This window comes from Hyperolius riggenbachi, chromosome 10 (assembly GCF_040937935.1).
Source record: "Hyperolius riggenbachi isolate aHypRig1 chromosome 10, aHypRig1.pri, whole genome shotgun sequence".
In the NCBI taxonomy this organism is placed as follows: domain Eukaryota; kingdom Metazoa; phylum Chordata; class Amphibia; order Anura; family Hyperoliidae; genus Hyperolius; species Hyperolius riggenbachi.
Window position 1 is genome coordinate 179,183,574 of NC_090655.1, and position 22,091 is coordinate 179,205,664.

The 22,091-nt window shown below is 44.5% G+C and overlaps 1 long non-coding RNA gene across 3 annotated transcripts in view; it reads right to left on the minus strand.

Annotated features, from left to right (window-relative positions):
* Positions 1 to 22,091, minus strand: part of LOC137536043 (uncharacterized) — a 91,530-nt gene that overhangs the window by 31,303 nt on the left and 38,136 nt on the right. For all 3 annotated transcript variants that reach the window (XR_011024505.1, XR_011024504.1, XR_011024506.1), the window contains exon 5: positions 6,876 to 7,110. This is a non-coding gene — a long non-coding RNA (uncharacterized lncRNA). The remainder of the gene's footprint in view (positions 1 to 6,875; positions 7,111 to 22,091) is intronic.

Consider the following 22,091-nt stretch of genomic DNA (forward strand, 5'->3'; position numbering starts at 1 on the left):
AGATATCCGCTTTCATGCGGATATCCGAACGCATTATCCGGGATATCCGGGCGGATTTAGATATCCGAGTAGAGAAACCAGAAGTGGCCTTTAAATTGCTTTAACCACTTAAGCCCAACTGGACGAGATTTCTCAATTAATTGTGATGAGTAGTGATAAAGTTATTGGCAAATGAATGGGGGGTGAAAGTTGCTCGGATGTAAAATAATTTCAACCCTTCGGGCTTAAGTGGTTAAAAACGGTTTTTAGGGTAAATGAGGCATGTAGCATCATTATATTTTAAAGGGGAACACTAATTGATGATGTGGGGACTTAAAATCCCCTCCCCCTCCCAAAAAAATGGCTGTCAATTAACATCAGGCCTAGGTTCCAGACAGCGGCCGTGCAGCCCACATTGTGTCCAAAGTCTAACCGCACAACTGGGACATGACAGTTTTCAGCCCAGACACCTCCAAAAAATTACGCAGCAATTGTGTTTTGGGTTAAATATAGGTGGTATCAGCACAGCAGCAGTGGCCTGTGTGGCACCCTGGCGGTGTGAGCAGCACAGGCAGCAGGAGCAGGGCAATGCAGCAGCAGCAGGTGTAACGTGTGCCAGGAGCATGCCGGCGTGTCACGTAGCACTTGGCACGTGTCACGTGGCACTTGGCACATGTCACGTGGCACTTGCCAAGTGACACGTGCCAAGTGCCACATGACATGTGCCAAGTGCCACGTGACACATGCAAAGTGCCACGTGACACGTGCCGAGTGACAATCAGACAGCAGAGGAGAAGACACTAGTGCACACTAACTGTCACACTGGCACTGCTCACAGCACAGCAGTTCTGTACAAAGCTAAAACAGTAGTACTACTACTCTAACAACTACTAGCACTGACTGCAGTACTACAGTACTAACTACACAATAACACAGTAATCCTCCTATCCCCTAATCCCTAACCTAAGCTATACTGTAGCTAGCTAAGGCTAATAGCTGGGCAGCAGGCAGCAGCTGGCCTGATCTGTGCACAGCACACACACAGACACATAGCAGCTGCCTGCAGCCCTGCAGCACAGCACACACTCTGACTTACACACACTGACATCGAGCTAATTAACGATTTAACAATAGTGTAGTGATAGTGAAGGGGTTAATCACTGAACAGCTTTAGGTTTATAACTGTGTACAGCCCTTGCTAGGCCAGCACAGCAGCACTGGAGCATGTCTCTCAGTGAGCATTCAGCAAGCAAGGGACGATATGTCTCATCATGGCAGCCCTCCTTATTATTCACAGGGAGGCTGACCAGTGTTCCTTTCTGTGATTGGGTGCCAGAGCTTAGGCTGGGAGGCCTCTGATTGGCTCAATGAGGTCAGGTGGGGCTGGCCAGGGTTCCCCTCTGTGATTGGTTGCTAGGGCTTCTGCTGGGAGCCCTCTGATTGGCTCCAGGACGTCATCTCCTTAGTTACAGTATTTCGGATCCGGATATCCGCAATATCCGCGGATATCCGCGTTATGCGGCCAAATATCCGCAGATAGCTATCCGGATTTCTACAGAAATCTGGAATTCGAATCCGAATCGGATAGCAGAAAAAAAATGTGGATATCCGGGTTACCCGGATATCCGGAATCCGGATGAGCACCACTGTAAATAATAGTAAATAGTGGACTATGGCTTTACCTACTCAATTTTATTATTTGATAGAGCGGTTTCAGGAAAACTCCCTTTGGAAATGTTAATCACATGATTCAAAAATCTGTGCAAAAGATATAAAATTAACAATAGAGTTTCTTTCTCTGTACAGCCATCACCTGACATCACACATCTCCTTTCACTTGTGGAAAAAGGTGGCAGAGCCAGCATTGTGTTCACAGTAAGACTGGAAGATGCCCCCTCCCAGCTACTCCTATTGTGGGTAATAATAGGATAGGAGGAGGAGTTTGAACATAACACAACATGCATATGACATTTATACAGAAAGTAATTTTTGTAAACCTAGCTGATCAGGTGTTAAACAGATTTAATCAGTATGGGCTTGATTCACAAAAGAGTGCTAACTGTTAGCACAGGCGTTTTCGTGCGAATTTCGAGCGAAACTATAACGTTTTCACGCGCAAACGCAAAATCGATATCGTTTTCACGTGAAAATGCGCGATCGCACGCAGTGTGAAAATTCGCGCGAAAATTCACGCGAAAACGCCCGTGCTAACAGTTAGCACTCTTTTGTGAATCAAGCCCTATATATAGTTTGACTGGATCACTTAACCACTTTATATTCCTGTGGTTTTACCCTATATGATTCCTGACAATTTTGGCATTTTTGGCATTTCAGTTGCTATTGATACTGCAACAACTTTTTCATTATGTATGCATATATATATATATATATATATATATATATATATGTGTGTATGTGTGTGTATATATATATATATATATATACATATATATATAACGGACTGGCACTACTCCAATCTGTACCACTCCACCACTCCAATCAAGCTGGCACTGGCACCACCCCAACCAAACTGCTCGTCTCATTCATCTTTCTTCTTTATCTTCCTCTGCTGCCCCTCTCTGTCAAGCTCTTCATTAGCTACCAATTAACCAGAGGATCCAGTTCAAACTCTTAACCCTAACCTACAAAGCTCTCAAAGACTTCTCTCCCCTGAACATCTCCTACTAGTTTCCAGATACCAACCCAACCACAATCTCAGATCTGCACATGAACTTCTGTTGTCTTCCTCTAGAATCACCTCTTCACATTCATGTATAAAAGATTTCCCATATACTTCACCCTTCCTCTGGGATTCCCTCCCCCAACAATTACACAACTTTTGTTACCTTTAAACACTCTGTCAAAACTCACTTGGCCCGACAAGCATATGCTCTACCTTAGGCCACTTCTCCTTTGTTCTACGGCCAAGTTGTACTCCTACTAGATATTCTAACACACACTGCCTATAGGAATGTTTATAGTGTACTACCCCACCTCTTCTTTCCCCCCTATTCCATTAGATTGTTAGCTCGCAAGGGCAGGGCTCTCTGCCCCTTTTGTGTCTTGGAATTCATTATACATTTTATTCATCATGTTACTTTTGTCACTGTTATTACCAATTCTATATTTTGTATTGATTCTGTATTTTGTCAATAATTATGTATTTTGGTATATTCCATTTGTCTGTATTATTATGCACCCCATGTTTGATTCTTTCTTTGTACAGCGTCACAGAATACGTTGGTGTTTTACAGATCAATAACAATACTTATAATTATCTATCTATCTGTTTTAAAAACAAAATTAATTAACATTTTCCCAGAAATTTCACATTAAAATTTTGCATCGTAATTGCAAATTATGATGCTTAAATAATGATTATGCAAAATCTATACTCATCACTATTTCCCAGGCATGATGGCGAAAGTTGATTAAAGGACAAATATCAAAACTTGTGTTTTATCCACCATAGTAGTAATGCAGGAGCAGCAGCATAGGCAAGAATAATAGTAGTTTGGGTAGGTTTTTTTTCTTCCTCTGCTCTCCTCAGACTGTACAGTTTATACAGCTCCCTTAGAAAATGTGTCGGCATTGAAGAGCAGGCAAATCCATGTGACCCACGGGTCCTTATATAGAGAAATTTCTATGGTTAAGAAAAGAAGAATATGCTCCCCACTCCCTGATACGTGAAAGCTCTGCTAGCGCGAGAGCAGCAGGAGTTAGTGGGAGGAGAGACAACCTCTCTACACAGTCTGTGAAAGCACATTCGTGCTTCTATGACCTCAATTGGCTGTCTGCTATTACCTATCAACGGCAGACAGCGTCCTGTATCTCAGCCAGAAAAAAGAATGGTGTGCGGGCACCTGGCAGATAAAGCTTTGTTGAAGCCAGCCCACAGCAGCTTGCAGTGAAGTTTTCCATATGGGAGCGTGAACAAAGGGCGCCAGGAAAAAAGGCCTGGCTGGATAACAAATTGGTGCGACTGGATAACAAAATCTCAATAACAATAAACATCGTTAATGAAATTCATTAATGATAAATACCATTTTAAAACAGACGGGAGATGAAAAAGAAAAGATATTTACTTTAAAAATCTTTACATAATTCAAAAATACAGCTTAACTTAACCCTTCTTTCACACAGAACCCTCCCCTGGTGGTGCCTAAACTTACCCACTCTCCTGGTGGTGCCTAACCCTAACCAATTCCCCCTACCCCGGTGGTGCCTAACCCTACCCACCCTCCCGGTAGTGCCTAACCCTCCTAGTGGTGCCTAACTCTAACCACCCCTTGGGGGTGCCTAACCCTAACCACCACCACCCCCAGTGTTGCCTAACTCTGACCACCCCCTGGTGGTGCCTAACCCTAACCACCCGCCCGGCGGTGCCTAACCCTAACTACTCCTCCTGCACAAACATCCTTGCACACACAGAAACAATAATATATTTGAAAACCACAAAATGATGTTCTAACATTGTTAATAATATTTATCAGGTGCCTTTTTTCTGCTTTGGGTGCTGTGTTAACAATAAATGCATTAGAGTCTATGGCAACACCCTTTTCGTCCACTAGCCGCCTGCCCATTTTTTCCTGCTACCAATCATATTACCTCAGTAGGCTGCTGAGTGTAAGATGACGCTGTCAGCCAATTGAGGGCACAAAAGCACACATGTGCTTTCACAGACTCTACTTGCCACACGCTGGCTGAGCTTGAACACATCAGGTAGGCGGAAGCGGTAGCAGGAAAAAGGGTGTCGGCGGCTAGTGGGCGAAAAGGGCATAGACTCTAATGCATTTATCGTTAATACGGCAAAAAAAGCAGATAAAAGGGTCTCCCGATAAATACCGTTAACAACATTAGAACATTGAAGTATTTGAAGTATATTTTCATTTTAGAAGCTTGCAATGTTATAGTTTTTGTCATATTATTTTGTTTGTATGTACAGATTTTTGCAGGGGGAGTGGTTAGGGTAAGACACCATGGGGGGGGGGGGGTAGGGTTAAGGCACCACCCAGAGGGCAGTTAGGGTAAGGCACCAACACGGGAGGTTAGGGTTGTGCACCACTGGGGGTGGTTATGGTTGGGCACCACCAGAGGAGTGGTTAGTTTTAGGTACCACCAGGGTAGAGTTCTGTGTGAGAGTAGGGTTGGGTTGAGCTGAAGATCTAAAGCGCATTGTATTTGTGGCATGTGGTACCTGGGACCACACGCCACTAATACAATGATCTTTAGATCTTCAATGTTTATGAATTTATTCATAATTTTACATAAAAACCGCCATTACTTAGTGGAAAAAAATAAGAAGGCATGTTTTGAGTTTACCAAAAGGCATGTGGATGACTCCCCAAATGTATGGAGGAAGGTTCTCTGGTCAGATCTCAGATGAGACTAAAATTGAACACAGAGTAACACCATCTCTACAATGAAACATGGTAGTGGCGTGGGGATGTTTTTCAGCAGCAGGGACATGGAAACTGGTCCGAGTTGAGGGAAAGATAAATGGTGCTAAATATAAGGATATTCTTGAGCAAAACCTGTGTCTGTCAGTGATATCAGACTGGGAAGCATACTGCTAAAGCAACACTCAAGTGGTTTAAGGGGAAATATTTACTAGCCTAGACTTCAATTCAATAGAGAATCTGTGGTCAGAATTAATAATGTATGTTCACAACTAAAAACTATACAAAACTGAAGGAGCTAGAGCAGTCTTGAGTTGAGGAATAGGCAAAAATCTCAAGGGCAAAATGTGGCAAGCTGATAGAGACTTATCCAAGTGACATGCACGCAGAAGTTGTCCTTTATTTTGTCCTATATGAAAAAAATACATCTTGGTGTAGGCAGGTTCAGTGAAATGGTGCAAACTCTTAAACACTCCATTTTAAATCCAGATTGTGAGGTAACAACACAGGAAAAAAGCCAAGGAGGGTGAATACTTTTGCAAGGCACTGTACAGCAGGGATAGAGTAAGAGACAAACAAAGAGTTGTGCTGGTCTGTATGTGTTGTATAACTGCTGAGTTCAAATTTGTATATATATTGCAAACAAAGAATGGCCACCTCCTTCTGCCTGTACCGCCGCATGCGTCAGACAGCCGGGAGGGTCTTTCGTGTACCGCCCTGTAGTTGCTGGCCAGTCTTTACAAGGAAGATATGTAACTGACAGCTGTGAAACAGAACCTTTAATTAATGTGGGGAATAAAACAAAACCTACTGTAAAATACCTCAGTGTGGTATTGTTGCATCATTCTAGAAGTGGTCTCAACCACTAATTATTTCTATGGCAGTTTTGCACTAGCTTTACATTATACATGTATTGCCACTTTGCCAGTATGATATTTTAGGAAAGTCATACAAAACTAGTGTAGTCTTTTTATTGTGTAAGTAATGAATTTACTCTCAGAACACATGCAGATTACAATGCTCTTCCAATTGGTGATGAAATAGGTAGAAAATAGGTTAAACATGTAATTGATTTGATAAATATGCCTGATTGTATTTCCAAGTTCCCTTTCTGTTACATTTTTACAAAAGTGAAATTCCACCTTTGTTTAAAAAATGCTATGACATATCAGTCATGCACAAGACATTTTGTAATTTAGTGTATTTAAAAATGATCTTTCAGTTTCAGGTTGGAGCCTGGTTCTACATTTCTTAAAATGCAGGGATGATCTAAAAGCAATATATTTTCAATCATGAATACTATGCATGTTAGTGTCCTGTGTAAAATACACATGGCATAGAAAACATCTGGTAACTACCCTATTTGTCATGTGGAAATTGAGTATAGGTGGGGTGCCCGAACACCCTATTGGAAAAAGACACCAACACAATGGGAGTCCAAATGGCATAGTACATTTGGAGAAATAGAGAAATGTAAGAAGCAGAATGTCTACTCACATGAGAGGATTGCAAGGGGGCAACCGACCACTAAGAGCAGGTGAAGATAATAAACCCAACTCCACTCGGGGTGTCCAGATGGAACTGGAGGCGGTTGCTCTTCTTGTAGCAGAAACAAAGCTGGCTCTCACAATTGTGTCAACCAGGTGAGACCAGGAGGAACTTCTCCAACCTCGGTAGGGTGGGGGGTAGATAAAGCACAAAGGGGCAAAGAAGCACCCGGGTGTAGATAAACCTAGGTTAAAAAACACTAAAATTATAAAAATGAGGTGGGTTACCTCAATGACGACAATCTCGTGAGAACAGGAAATGTATTCAGCACAGGCAACACGTTTTATGTGCATGTCTCTTTAAGACATGCTGAAATCCTGGACAGCACTGGTTGTTAGCTGTAATGTACATAACTATAGGGAATCGTAAAAATGGCAATAGTCATAGTTAAAGTGTGGGTGTATGGTGCTCCAAAAACATTAAATAAACTTATAAGCAAGCATATAGAAAATCACAATTATTTATAAAAACACAGATATTTATCAACCACTTCACCACTGGGATTTTTTTACCCTTATGGACCAGAGCAATTTTCACCTTTCAGCGCTCCTACCATTCATTCACCCATAACTTAATTACTGCTTATCACAAAGAAATGATCTAAATCTTGTTTTTTTGCCACCAATTAGGCTTTCTTTGGGTGGTACATTTTGCTAAGAATTATTTTATTCTAAATGCATTTCAACAGGAATAAAAAGAAAAAAATTAAAAAAAATCATTATTTCTCAGTTTTTGGCGATTATAGTTTTAAAATAATACATGCTACCATAATTAACCACTTGAGGACCGTGGGCTTTACCCGCCTTTAGGACCAGAGCCTTTTTTTCCATTCAGACCACGGCAGCTTTCACGGTTTATTGCTCGCTCATACAACCTACCACCTAAATGAATTTTGGCTCTTTTTCTTGTCACTAATAAAGCTTTCTTTTGGTGCTATTTGATTGCTGCTGCGATTTTTACTTTTTATTATATTCATCAAAAAAGACATGAATTTTGTCAAAAAAATGATTTTTTTGAACTTTCTGTGCTGACATTTTTCAAATAAAGTAAAATTTCTGTATACATGCAGCACGAAAAATGTGGACAAGCATGTTTTTTATAAAAAAAAAAAAACATTCCGCCTATATTTATTGGTGTGGGTAAAAGTTATAGCGTTTACAAACTATGGTGCAAAAAGTGAATTTTCCCATTTCCAAGCATCTCTGACTATTCTGACCACCTGTCATGTTTCATGAGGGGCTAAAATTCCAGGATAGTATAAATACCCCCCAAATGACCCCATTTTGGAAAGAAGACATCCCAAAGTATTCACTGAGAGGCATAGTGAGTTCATAGAAGATTTTATTTTTTGTCACAAGTTAGCGGAATATGACACTTTGTGCCAAAAAAAAAAAAGTTGTCATTTCTTCTAACTTGCGACAAAAAAAAATGAAATCTGCCACGGACTCACCATGCCCCTCTCTGAATACCTTGAAGTGTCTACTTTCCAAAATGGGGTCATTTGTGGGGTGTGTTTACTGTCCTGACATTTTGGGGGGTGCTAAATTGTAAGCACCCATGTAAAGCCTAAAGGTGCTCATTGGACTTTGGGCCCCTTAGCGCAGTTAGGCTGCACAAAAGTGCCACACGTGTGGTATTGCCGTACTCAGGAGAAGTAGTATAATGTGTTTTGAGGTGTATTTTTACACATACCCATGCTGGGTGGGAGAAATATCTCTGTAAATGACAATTTTTTTATTTTTTTTACACACAATTGTCCATTTACAGATATCTTTCTCCCACTCAGCATGGGTATGTGTAAAAATACACCCCAAAACACATTATACTACTTCTCCTGAGTACGGCAATACCACATGTGTGGCACTTTTTTGCACCCTAACTGCGCTAAGGGGCCCAAAGTCCAATGAGTACCTTTAGGATTTCACAGGTCATTTTGCAACATTTGGTTTCCAGACTACTCCTCACGGTTTAGGGCCCCTAAAATGCCAGAGCAGTATAGGAACCCCACAAATGACCCCATTTTAGAAAGAAGACACCCAAAGGTATTCCGTTAGGAGTATGGCGAGTTCATAGGAGATTTTATTTTTTGTCACAAGTTAGCGGAAATTGATTTGTATTGTTTTTTTTTCACAAAGTGTCACTTTCCGCTAACTTGTGACAAAAAATAAAATCTTCTATGAACTCACCATAGTCCTAACAGAATACCTTGGCTTGTCTTCTTTCTAAAATGGAGTCATTTGTGGGGTTTCTATACTGCCCTGGCATTTTAGGGGCCCTAAACCGTGAGGAGTAGTCTGGAAACCAAATGCCGCAAAATGACCCTTGAAATCCTAAAGGTACTCATTGGACTTTGGGCCCCTTAGCGCAGTTAGGGTGCAAAAAAGTGCCACACATGTGGTATCGCCGTACTCGGGAGAAGTAGTACAATGTGTTTTGGGGTGTATTTTTACACATACCCATGCTGGGTGGGAGAAATACCTCTGTAAATGACAATATTTTGATTTTTTTACACACAATTGTCCATTTACAGAGATATTTCTCCCACCCAGCATGGGTATGTGTAAAAATACACCCCAAAACACATTATACTACTTCTCCCGAGTACGGCAATACCACATGTGTGGCACTTTTTTGCACCCTAACTGCGCTAAGGGGCCCAGAGTCCAATGAGTACCTTTAGGCTTTACAGGGGTGCTCAAAATTTAGCACCCCGCCCACTTGCCAGGACAGTTAACAAACCCCACAAATGACCCCATTTTGGAAAGAATACACAAGGTATTCCATGAGGGGAATGGTGAGGTCATTGCAAATTTTATTTTTTGTCACAAGTTAACGGAAAATGACACTTTGTTAAAAAAAAAAAAAATTCTGCTAACTTGTGACAAAAACTAAAATCTTCTATGAACTCACCGTGCACCTCACATAATACTTTAGGGTGTCCTCTTTCCAAAATGGGGTCATTTGTGGAGTCTGTCCTGGCATTTTAGGGTCTCTGCAATCATTACATGTATGGCCAGTATTAGGAGTTTCTGCTATACTCCTTATATTGGGTATACGGGTAATGCACTCTGGGCTGAAAGGAAAAATGAACTGCAAACATACCTTGCTCCACATCAATGGCAGATCTTCCTCCACATCAATGGCAGTGATAACCTCAGGAGAGAGACACCCCGTGCCACCCTGCACTCAGGGTGAGCCACCAACTTATGTGACTGGGCCTCAGAACTTTAGTATACAGCATTATGCCTGTAGTATACAGCAATATGCATGCCAATAGAGATGACTCTGTGTGGCATTAAAGTATCATCATAGACCCAAAGTAAATCACATATAAACCGGGGGGGTGTCCACACTCAAGGGAAATTCAAACATGCCGTCTTATATCCCCAACCCAGCACAGATCAGCAATATCAAGCATGGAAACTGATCCTTCTTCCGACTTTTATGCTTACCTGTTTGTTTGGTTTTCAAGCTTACCTCTCCTCCCACTGGGACAATGTGCGAAAGACCACTGAGTGTGGGCCTACTCCTGTGTCTGGAGTTCCCTAGGTTCTAATAGTGTACCTGCTCGTGGTACCTCTCAAAACACTCCCCTATGCATAGGCCAGGCTGGTCAGGACATTTGGGACAGTAAAAAACGGTGTCAGTCCTTCTTCTAGCACTGCTGCAGACACGACAACGTTTTCTTTGGATGCGTTGACCTGGGGAACTCGGAAGCTGATAAACGTAATGCCTTCCATGCAGTCGGCTAGTTGCATCTGGGGGGGGGGGGGGGGCTGGCACCTCCTGGATACAGGAGGTCCAGAACGATCTGTTCCTGAAATTGAAGGAAAGATCCAGTTCTCCCAGCCTTACTGTAGAGAACAAAGCTGTTGTAAACTGCCAATTGAATCAGATAAAAAGACACTTTCTTATACCAGCGTCTTGTTTTCTGGGAAATTAAATAGGGCGCTAACCTCTGGTCATTGAAGTCCACCCCTCCCATGTTGACATTATATTCGTGGACGACAAGGGTCTTTTCAATGACCTCAGTTGCCCGTTGAATTTGGACTGTCGTGTCTGAGTGAATAGTGGACAGAAAGTAAACGTCCCTCTTGTCCCTCCATTTCACCGTGAGCAGGTCGTCAGTACGCAAGGCGGCCCTCTGCCCCCGTTCAAGTCTGGTGGTAATGAGCCTTTGGGGGAAGCCCTGGCGACTAGGCCGCACAGTGCCACAGCATTGGATTCCTTCTAACTTTAAGTGCTGATAGAGGGCCACACTTGTGTAATAGTTGTCCACATAAAGATGGTACCCCTTCTGGAACAAGGGTGACACCAAGTCCCACACAATCTTTCCAATGCTCCCCAGGTAGTCAGGGCATACGACCAGCTCCAATTTTGAGTCTTTTCCCTCATAGACCCTAAAACGACATGTATAGCCTGTGGCCCTTTCACAGAGCTTATACAGTTTCACCCCATACCGGGCGCACTTGCTTGGAATGTACTGTTTGATGCCAAGGCGCCTGGTAAAGCGTAAGAGGGACTCGTCTACGCAGATGTTCTGTTCAGGGGTATAAGCATCTGCAAATGTTGATGACAGGTGGTCTATGAGGGGTCGAATTTTGTGGAGCCGGTCATAAGCAGGGTGGCCCTTTTCATGACAGGTTTTGTCGTCGTTGAAGTGCAGGAAGCACAGGATGGACTCAAATCGTGTCCTGGACATGGCAGCAGGGTACAAGGGAACATGATGTACTGGGCTCGTAGACCAATACGACCGCAATACATTCTGTTTCATTAGTCCCAAGTGAAGGATAAGGGCCAAAAAGATTTTAATGTCGGAAACTTGGGCTGGTTTCCACCGGAAAGGTTGGGCATAGCTGCTCTCCGGGTGCTCGGTGATGAATTGTGTGGCTTTACGGTTGGTCTCAACCACAATTAAGTCCAAGAGAACCTGGGTGATGAACAGCTGCAAAAAGTCTAGGGCCGTTCCTAGATGAGCTGTCGCCACCTGGACTCCAGACTGGGCGGTGAAAGGGGGCACTACGGGTGCGGCGGAATCAGGGGATTGCCAATCTGAATGTGCCAGCACCTCTGGGAGTCTATGGGTACTACGGGCCCGTCTTCTTCTTGGTGGCTGCGACGGGGGTACTACTGCACGTGCCACTGTACCAGTTTCAACTTCCATGCTGGCGCTCACCACTTCACCAGGGTCTATGGAAGTACTGGTACTAAGTCCAGGAGATGCTGCGCTGCTGGTGCCTGCCTCACCAAGAAAACTCTCATCAGTGCTAGCACAACCCTGCTGCCCTTGAGACGGATCCTGCGCCACCTGCAGTCTAACGACATGGGGTCTGGTACACCTGGCTCTAGCCGGGACCAAAACCTCGTCATCACTTTCGGTCAGAGAACCACTGCTTTCCACAGGTTCAAATTCGGACCCGAATGATTCGTCGGCTGAGTCTACCCAAAAGCTCTCATCCGACTGGTCCATGTACCTGTATACCTCCTCATCGGAAAGCCCCCTTCTTGCCATTGTGGACTGCTAAATTTATGGGGTTTTCCTCCGAGACTACCCAGAAAAAAAGAGCACCTACCTAGCAAAAGGGAGTATTTGAGAGGAATTGGGGGTGGTGGCGAGTGGGGTCTCAGAGGCAATCAAAGCCGATCACGGGACAATCAAATACAATTACAGCACAATCTAATCCAATCACAGCACAAGCAAATCTGATGCACTCGGAAGGTGGTGGTTGGAGGTGGTGGGGGGGAGGGTGGGGTTGGGGGTGGCGGGAAGTGAGGTCTCAGAGGCAATCAAACAATCACGGAACAATCAAAGCCGATCACGGGACAATCAAATACAATTACAGCACATTCGAATTCAATCACAGCACAAGCAAATCTGATGCACTCGGAAGGTGGCGGGGGTGGTGGTGGGGTGGGGGTTGGTGGGAAGTGGGGTCTCAGAGGCAATCAAACAATCACGGGACAATCAAAGCCGATCACGGGACAATCAAATACAATTACAGCACAATCTAATCCAATCACAGCACAAGCAAATCTGATGCACTCGGAAGGTGGTGGTTGGAGGTGGTGGGGGGGAGGGTGGGGTTGGGTTGGCGGGAAGTGGGGTCTCAGAGGCAATCAAACAATCACGGGACAATCAAAGCCGATCACGGGACAATCAAATACAATTACAGCACAATCGAATCCAATCACAGCACAAGCAAATCTGATGCACTCGGAAGGTGGTGGGGGTGGTGGTGGGGTGGGGGTTGGTGGGAAGTGGGGTCTCAGAGGCAATCAAACAATCATGGGACAATCGAAGCAGATCACGGGACAATCAAATACAATTGCAGCACAATCAAATACAATCGCAGCACAATCGAATACAATCACAGCACAGTCAAATACAATGCACTCGGACGGTGATTAGAGGGGGGGTCACAGGGCGATTTGAGGGGGTGGGGGGTTGATCAGGAGCCCGCACGGGGCAGACTGAGTCCTGATCTGATGAGAGGCAGACACAGGGGGTTACTGATCGAAGATCAGTTAGTGATTGTTGGGGAGGACAGATGTAAACAATGCGCAGGGGATGTAATCAGGAGGGGGGTCTGAGGGCAATCGAGGGTCTGGGCAGGTAATTGGTTGCCCCCGCGGGGCAGTTAGGGTCTGCTCTGATGGATGGGGGTGCTGAGGGGTGATGGACAGGTGATAGACAGGTGATCAGAGGGGGATCAGGGGGTAAGCTAGCTGTATACAGATGTAAACAGTATACAGGGGGGTAGTCTGGGATGGGGTCTGGGGGTGACCTAAAGGTAGGGGGGAGATCAGGGGTAATTAGGAGGCAGTTAGGGACCTAAACTAAGGGATAGCGTCGATAGTTAGTGGCAGGTGGGGGATGGGGGTTTTAGTGGGGTGCAAGGGTGCTGGCAGGGGTCTGCTGGGGTGATCAGGGGGGGGTCTTAAGGCTGGGGTGGGAGATCAGGGGGGCTGTGGGCAAAAAAAACAACTGTGTTGTGTATACTTACAATGGCTTCCTCCTCGCTGGTGGTCTCTGGAACAATGAGACCACGAGGTGAAGAGGAAGCCTGTATAAGGCACTTTGTTTACCTAACAAAGTGCCTTATACGTGTTGATAGGCGGAAATCTGTATTCCTACGCTTGCCGGCGCTGCTAATTGGCCGGCGAGCTAGAGGCTAAATTGCCGGCTATCGATCTCCGGCGGAGGATCGCGTCACGGATGATGCGATCGCTCCGCCCATGCCCGTACAAGGACCGCCGCCTCTGTGCATGCGGCAGTCCTTGCGGGATCCACTTGCCGGCCATCTCTGTGCAGTGGGCGGTCGGCAAATGGTTAAATCTCACATATTTTATTTGCCCATTTGTACTGGGTATTACACCATTTACATTATGGCCCTATCACCAATATTTTATTTCAAAATAAACATGCTTTTTTCAGTTTTGTGTCCATCACTATTTATAAGCCCACATTTTCAAAAATAACAGTAATATACCCTCTTGACATACAGTACATATTTAAAAAGTTTAGTCCCTTAGGTAACCATTTATGTATTTTCTTTTAATTGTCATTTTTTTGGGTGTCTATGGGAAAGTGTGGGAGGTTAGGAGTTAATTTTAAATTATGTGTAAGTCTTTTTATTGAAATAAATGTGTGTAGGTGTAATTTTACTATTAGGCCACAAGATATCCTCACTCATTAATGCTGCTTAGGTAATTTGTGCATGGGTAATTTGTGGGTGGGTTTGTAACAATTACACAGGCATCTCATTGATGCCGGCGATCATTGACACAGGGACTTACATCAATGAATGGGAACTGCGTTCCCATTCATTGTTCTCCCCCCTAACGATCGGCGGCAAGAACGCGCATCGGAGCAGTCGCGGGAGCTACCAGTGGTGGGAGGCGTATATCTCTACCCCTGGAACGGGAACAGTCTTCCCATGGGGTGAAGATATAGTTCTGCAATCGCGGCAAGTGAATAAAATATAGCTCTATCTAGTATCAATAGATTAGGCATGCAGTAGGGGGAAGGCTGGACACTGACTGGACTAGCTTAACAGTTTAGCCCTGCTGTGTAAGGACTGTTTTTCTCTACACACAATTTTGCTACAGTTTCCAATCACATATAAATAATAAAATGCAAGGACATCAGCAAAATAATAAAAGTCACAGGAACCCTTTTATACTAGTGTGATGTGATAGCAATGTGATTTTGCCTGATCACAAAAGTCCTGCACGCTGCACTTGTTGTACATTTTCTTCCTAGATAGATACATAGTTATATAGATGTTAAGGATCATGTTATGCCACCTTTTGCCTGCTGGTGGGACTTGACTTATATCGTCTGTCAGGGATTTTGACCCTATGCCCCTGGGCGATATCGCAGTCTAGCCTGCACAGACACGTGACATTAGCAGTTTAGCTGACAACGCATTCTGTAGCTGTAAGGAACTTATCTTCCATTCAAGCCCACAGCAACTCCGTGTCCTCCGGGAGCTTGCCCAAGCAGTCAGCTTCTGGTTGGGGCCAATGCGATGTTCCCAGGAGTGGCTATGGACATGGGAGCACAGCTCTTCCCTCTTCTTATGGTCTCAGATGGCGCCATTAGTGGCCAAAAATGGGTTCTGCAGATTGTAATGCAATTCCGCACCAAATTAGATGCTGGGATTTGTGGTTCCATGATGCTCTGTCTATTGTGTTATTGCCTATGATAGCATTAGCTACCTTGTGCTACTCTGCTGGTTGTGATATTCGTGGATTACTGTGTAAGACGCACCCTCCGTTTCCTCCCTCTCTGCCACAGATTTAGCCACCCACTTCACCAACAAAATAGTCTCCATCCGTCAGGAAATATCCAATCTTCAATCTTCACTTCCCACCCTGTCCCAACCAACTCCTTCTCCACCCTATCCTCCCCTCACCTCCTTCACTCCTACTACCACTGAGGAAGTCAACCACCTACTGCAGACTTACCATACCACTACCTCCCCCCTTGACCCCATCCCTTCTGATTTACTTCAGCCTCACTTCACGGAATTGGCCCCAGTCCTCACTACCCTGTTCAACCTCTCCCTATCCACAGGCACCTTCCCCTCAGACTTCAAGCAGGCCACAGTATTGTCCCTGCTCAAGAAACCCTCCCTCGACCCCTCGCTACCCTCCAACTATCGCCCTATCTCCCTCCTCCCCTTTACCTCAAAACTCCTTGAGCGTCTGGTTCACAAACGCCTGACCCAGTACCTCAATGCCAACTCACTGCTAGACCCACTGCAATCTGGATTTCGGCCTACCCACTCAACCAAAACTGCTCTCACCAAAGCTAAAGCTGAAGGTAAATACTCCATTCTCCTCCTCCTTGACCTTTCAGCAGCTTTTGACACAGTAGATCATCCCCTACTCCTCCAGTCCCTCCAGTCCATGGGCATTCACGATCTCGCCCTGACCTGGCTTTCATCCTACCTCTCCAACCACTCCTTCACAACCTCCTTCGATGAGTCCTCGTCCACCCCCAACCACCTTTCGGTGGGAGTCCCCCAAGGTTCGGTCCCCCTACTGTTCTCCCTGTACACATCCTCCATTGGCAAGGTTATCTCCTCCATGGGTTTTAACTATCATCTGTATGCAGATGACACCCAAATCTACCTCCACACCCCTGACATCTCGACCATTACCATGGACAAGGTGTCCTCCTGCCTATCAGCCATCTCCTCCTGGATGTCCGCTAGGTTCCTGAAACTAAATCTAGACAAAACAGAATTTATGATCTTCCCACCTCGTCCATCCCTGAACCTCCCAGATGTGCATGTCACTGTTAACCACACTACCATTCGCCCTACCTCTCAAGCCCGCTGTCTAGGTGTCACCCTGGACTCTGAACTCTCCTTCACTCCTCACATCCAAAACCTCACAAAGTCCTGCAACTTCCACCTTCGTAACATCTGTAAGATTCGCCCTTTCCCGACCTCTGCCACCACCAAACTCCTCATCCATGCCCTCATAATTTCCCGCCTCAACTACTGTAATGCCCTTCTGTCTGGTCTCCCTATGACCCGAATAGCCCCACTGCAGTCCATCATGAATGCGTCAGCCAGAAATATCCACTCCTGCCATCGCTCCACCAGGGCGGCTCCCCTCCGTGAATCCCTCCACTGGCTTCCTATCCAGTCCAGAATCACATTCAAGATATTGTGTCTGACCTACAAATCTGTCCACAAAACCTGTCCAACCTACATTTCCGATCTTACTCAGAGGCACACACCTAGCCGCTCACTTCATTCCTCCAATGAACTTCGCCTGACCGCCCCCCCCCCCCCCCCCGCATCACACAGTCCCATGCACGCCTCCAGGACTTCTCAAGAGCTGCTCCAACACTTTGGAACTCTCTGCCTCCACCCATTAGGGCAGCCCCCTCCTTCAACATCTTCAAGAAGGCCCTCAAAACTCACCTTTTCACTCTGGCCTACCACCCCTCACAATTGCTCTAAACCCACAACGGAACTCTGGTCCCTACCTTTCGTGTATCTACCTCTCCTTCTAGATTGTAAGCCTTTGGGCAGGGTCCTCCTCCTTTTGTGTCCTACCTGATCATGCACCTCCATTACTGTGAACCCATGCTATGCACTTGAGTGAACCTAAGTTGCCTAATCTCCATGCTCCATCCAGTGACTGACTAAGCATTACCTTATGCTCATACTGTGCTGTGGGATCTGGTTTTCTTGTATTCCTGTATTGTCATATTGCTGTATGTCACCCCTAAATATTGTCTGTAGCCTAAATTAATGTTCAGCGCTGTGTATCATGTTGGCGCTTTAGAAATACAATACAGACCCTGTCATTGGATTGCTGCCTGGACCAGCCTTGGGACTGTATTTGACCTGATATTTTCTTATCCTCTGGTGCAGTGTTATTCTGCTCTTCAGTGTATGACCCCTGGACTGTTACTGGATTGGATTACATTTTGAGATTCTGTACCAAGCTATTCTGATCACCTGTTGCAACCTGGACTGTCTGATTTTTCAGCCTGTACCTGTCTAGTGTGGTTCTGATGGTACTCCTGTCTTTCCAGCTTCAGTCCTTGTACTTTGCACACAGAAGTCCTGGGGGTAACCGTAGTCGAGTAGGAGCAACTCTGTCTCCCATTCACGCGGGGGGTCTATAGGTGAAGAGCTTAGTGTCATATTGGGGCATAGGAACTAAAGGAAGACAGGCCTCAAAGTAGCTATGTGAGGGTCAATGTAGAGTCATATTATCACACTGATACGTCATGAGGTAACGTACAAGTGTATACACAAACAGTAGTACGTAAAGTGTAGTCAGGATCGTACACAAAGTCAGAGGTATCGAGGTACAGAGTAGCAAGGCAATATCGTAGTCAATAAACAGGCAGGGTCATACACATAAGTCAGATGTTAGTCGTATTGTAAGGATCAGGCAATAACGAAGTCAGGGACAAGCTGAGTCGACCACGTGTATCAGATGGCAGTGGTACAGAAGGACAAGACAAGAGCGAGGTCAAGAGGCAGGGAAGAGGTCGGTACACAGATAAATATACAATAAGATGTTATTTCAAAATATTACGATAATATATAATATAATTACAAAAAAGCAAGACTGACTAACTAGAGTACATATATATTGTGCGTCTACACAATATATTAATGTAGCTCTCGAAACTTACTGACTAGGCCAAAAACCAGCGGACTGATTAGTATCAAGGCCAACGAGCAAGTGAATATTTTGGCCTTAAATACCCAGGAGGCAGAGCACAAGCGCAGCCCCCAGAAATTACATCACTGCTGACATCAAACAAGCCTCCTCAGCCTATAAAGACAGCTCTGAGCTGTGTGCATCCTGCGAGAACCAACACGCCGACCCACATCTATAGGGAAACGGGGGGATGCTATCATTCTGATTCACGTCTACAGGGGAGCCGGGGATGCATTTGATCAAAGAGGAAAGGGAAGCTTCCTCCAGCTGCTCCAAACTATCAGAGTAGCTTGCAGAGACCACACCAGGTAGGTTTGTTACATTACCCACCCCCCCCCCTCTCGAGGAGTGGATTCCGGACACTCCCCACCTGGCTTACCAGGATATATATATATATATATAATGTAATGCAGTGGGGGTGTCTCGGCACCCTGTGGAGAAAAATTATAGGAGACAAAAACGGGAGCCCAATAGTGCAATATGTCTAAGAAAAAATGGATAATATAATTGAAAAATTACTACTCACAAAGGGGGGTTGCAGAGGGCAACCGACCATATGAAGCAGGTGGAGACCATAAACCCGACTCCACTCGGGGTAGTCCCAGCCGGGACCTGGATGTGGTCGCTCTCCTTGGAAAAAATAGGGACAGTCGTCCACTGTGGTAAAAACCACACGTGGTCTGTCGCCACCCCTCAGACACTGCGTGTGTGGGGGTAAACTAAGCACAGTAGGAGTAAAAGAGGCGCCCTAGTTGAATAAAAGCGTCTAAAAACAGCTTAAAAATGAAAGTATGAGGTGGCTTACCTCAATGACGAAATCCTTGTATATCACAAAAGATTTTTATTTAGCACAGGCAACGCGTTTTGCGGTTCTGAGCCCACTACATCAGGCCAATAAAATGTGCCTACAATAGTAAAAGAGCTCCTCAATATAACAGTATAGACCACGCTATGTAATAAGTCAACAATAAACATTTGTGCAGTATGCAATCGTATCATAACAGTGCAACCACTCTCAGGGTTAGATTTTAATTCAGGACTCCAATGGATCACTTATTTGTTAGCCTGATCAATCGATCAATTAGTGAATTAGTCTCTGCTAAACGATTAATACAGGTTATATTAAGGATCTGGACTATTTCTCCATGATGGACTTATTATCATTACTTCTAATTAGAGATGGTATATATTTCTGCATATGCAATATATGCAGCGTATAAGAGTCTTTGAATACAATACAAATAATAGGATCAATAGTCCTGGCCTGGCGGTGGGAGCTGCGCAGGCAGCAGGAGCAGGGCAATGCAGCAGCAGCAGGTGTATCGTGTGCCAGAAGCATGCCGGATGTGGTGCGTAGCAATTGGCACTTAGCATAGTAATAAAAGAACTCTTAAGCATACGGATTATTGATCCTATTATTTGTATTAAATTCAAAGACTCTTATACGCTGCATATATTGCATATGCAGAAATATATACCATCTCTAATTAGAAGTAATGATAATAAGTCCATCATGGAGAAATAGTCCAGATCCTTAATATAACCTGTATTAATCGTTTAGCCGAGACTAATTCACTAATTGATCGATTGATCAGGCTAACAAATAAGTGACCCATTGGAGTCCTGAATTAAAATCTAACCCTGAGAGTGGTTGCACTGTTATGATACGATTGCATACTGCACAAATGTTTATTGTTGACTTATTACATAGCGTGGTCTATACTGTTATATTGAGGAGCTCCTTTACTATTGTAGGCACATTTTATTGGCCTGATAAAGCGGGCTCAGACCCGCGAAACGCGTTGCCTGTGCTAATTAAAAATCTTTTGTGATATACAAGGATTTTGTCATTGAGGTAAGCCACCTCATACTTTCATTTTTAAGCTGTTTTTAGACGCTTTTATTCAACTAGGGCGCCTCTTTTACTCCTACTGGGCTTACCAGGATGTTGCCAATGAAATTCCTGAATTAATTCATTGGCATGAATTTGCCGTGCAGGAACCCAGCATCTTTCTTCAGGGCCATATCCCTTCCAATCCACCATATACTGTAAAGAACCACAATCTTTTCTAGAATCCTCTCAAGTTCACCATCCACCTCAACAGGAGGGGAATGAGCCGAAAGTGAAATGGTGTTAGCAGCTGGTTTTAACAGAGAGACATGGAAAGACTTAACTCCCCTAATAGACTGGGGTAGTGTCACCCTATACACCACATCATTGATTTTCTTCTGAATGGGATAGGGACCAATAAATCTAGGACCCAACTTCGCAGAAGGTTGGCGTAAGGGGATATTGCGGGTAGACACCCACACCATATCTCCCGGAGAAAATTGAAATTCTGGTGAGTGTCCAGCATCGACATAAAGTTTCTGACAAGAAACGGCATTCTGCAAATTTTGTTGAACCTGAGGCCAAATCTGCTGAATGTGAGTGCTCAACTCCTCCAAAGCTGGGAAAGGAGAGGTGGAGGATGGGAAGAAAGTAAATTTGGGATTCTGACCCGTCACTATCCAAAACGGTGATAACTTGGTGGAAGAGTTAGGTAGGTTATTAAATGCAAACTCAGCAAATGGCAAATACTCTAACCATGATTCTTGACAGTCTGACACGAAACAGCGCAGATACTGTTCTAATGAACTGGTTAGTTCTCTCTGTCTGACCATTAGTCTCCGGGTGAAAGCCAGAAGAGAAAGACAGCTTGATACCCAAGAGATCACTAAAATCACGCCAGAACTGGGAAATAAACTGGACCCCTCTGTCTGACACAATATTCTCAAGAATGCCATGTAAGCAAAACACATGCGTAATGAAGAGTCTAGCCAATTCCTGAAATGAGGGCAGTCCAGAGAGAGGCACAAAATGTGCCATCTTACTGAAATGGTCAACAACGACCCAAATTACTTTTTTACCTCCAGAGGAAGGAAAGTCTACCACAAAATCCATTGAGAGGTGGGACCAAGGTCTTGAAGGAATAGGTAGTGGCATAAGATGACCCGGGGGGGGGGGGCAGCCCAGGACACCTTACTTCTGGCACAAGTAGGGCAAGCTGCTACAAAGGCTTTACAGTCAATAGAAGGCCACCATACCTGACGGGACAGAAGACTTAGAGTTTTAACCTCTCCAGGGTACCTTGCCAATTTAGAATCATGAAATACTTGAAGTATCTGAAGACGTAAATGCAAGGGTACAAAATCAACTCCAGGGGGTTTCTCAGGAGGACTATCCTGCTGGAAAGGCTGTAATGTATCATACAAATCTAAGTGAGGTCAAGAGGCAGGCAAGAGGTCAGTACACAGATAAATATACAATAAGATGTTACTTCAAAATATTACGATAATATATAATATAATTACAAAAAAGCAAGACTGACTAACTAATGTACATATATATTGTGTGTCTACACAATATATTAATGTAGCTCACAAAACTCACTGACTAGGCCAAAAACCAGCGAACTGATT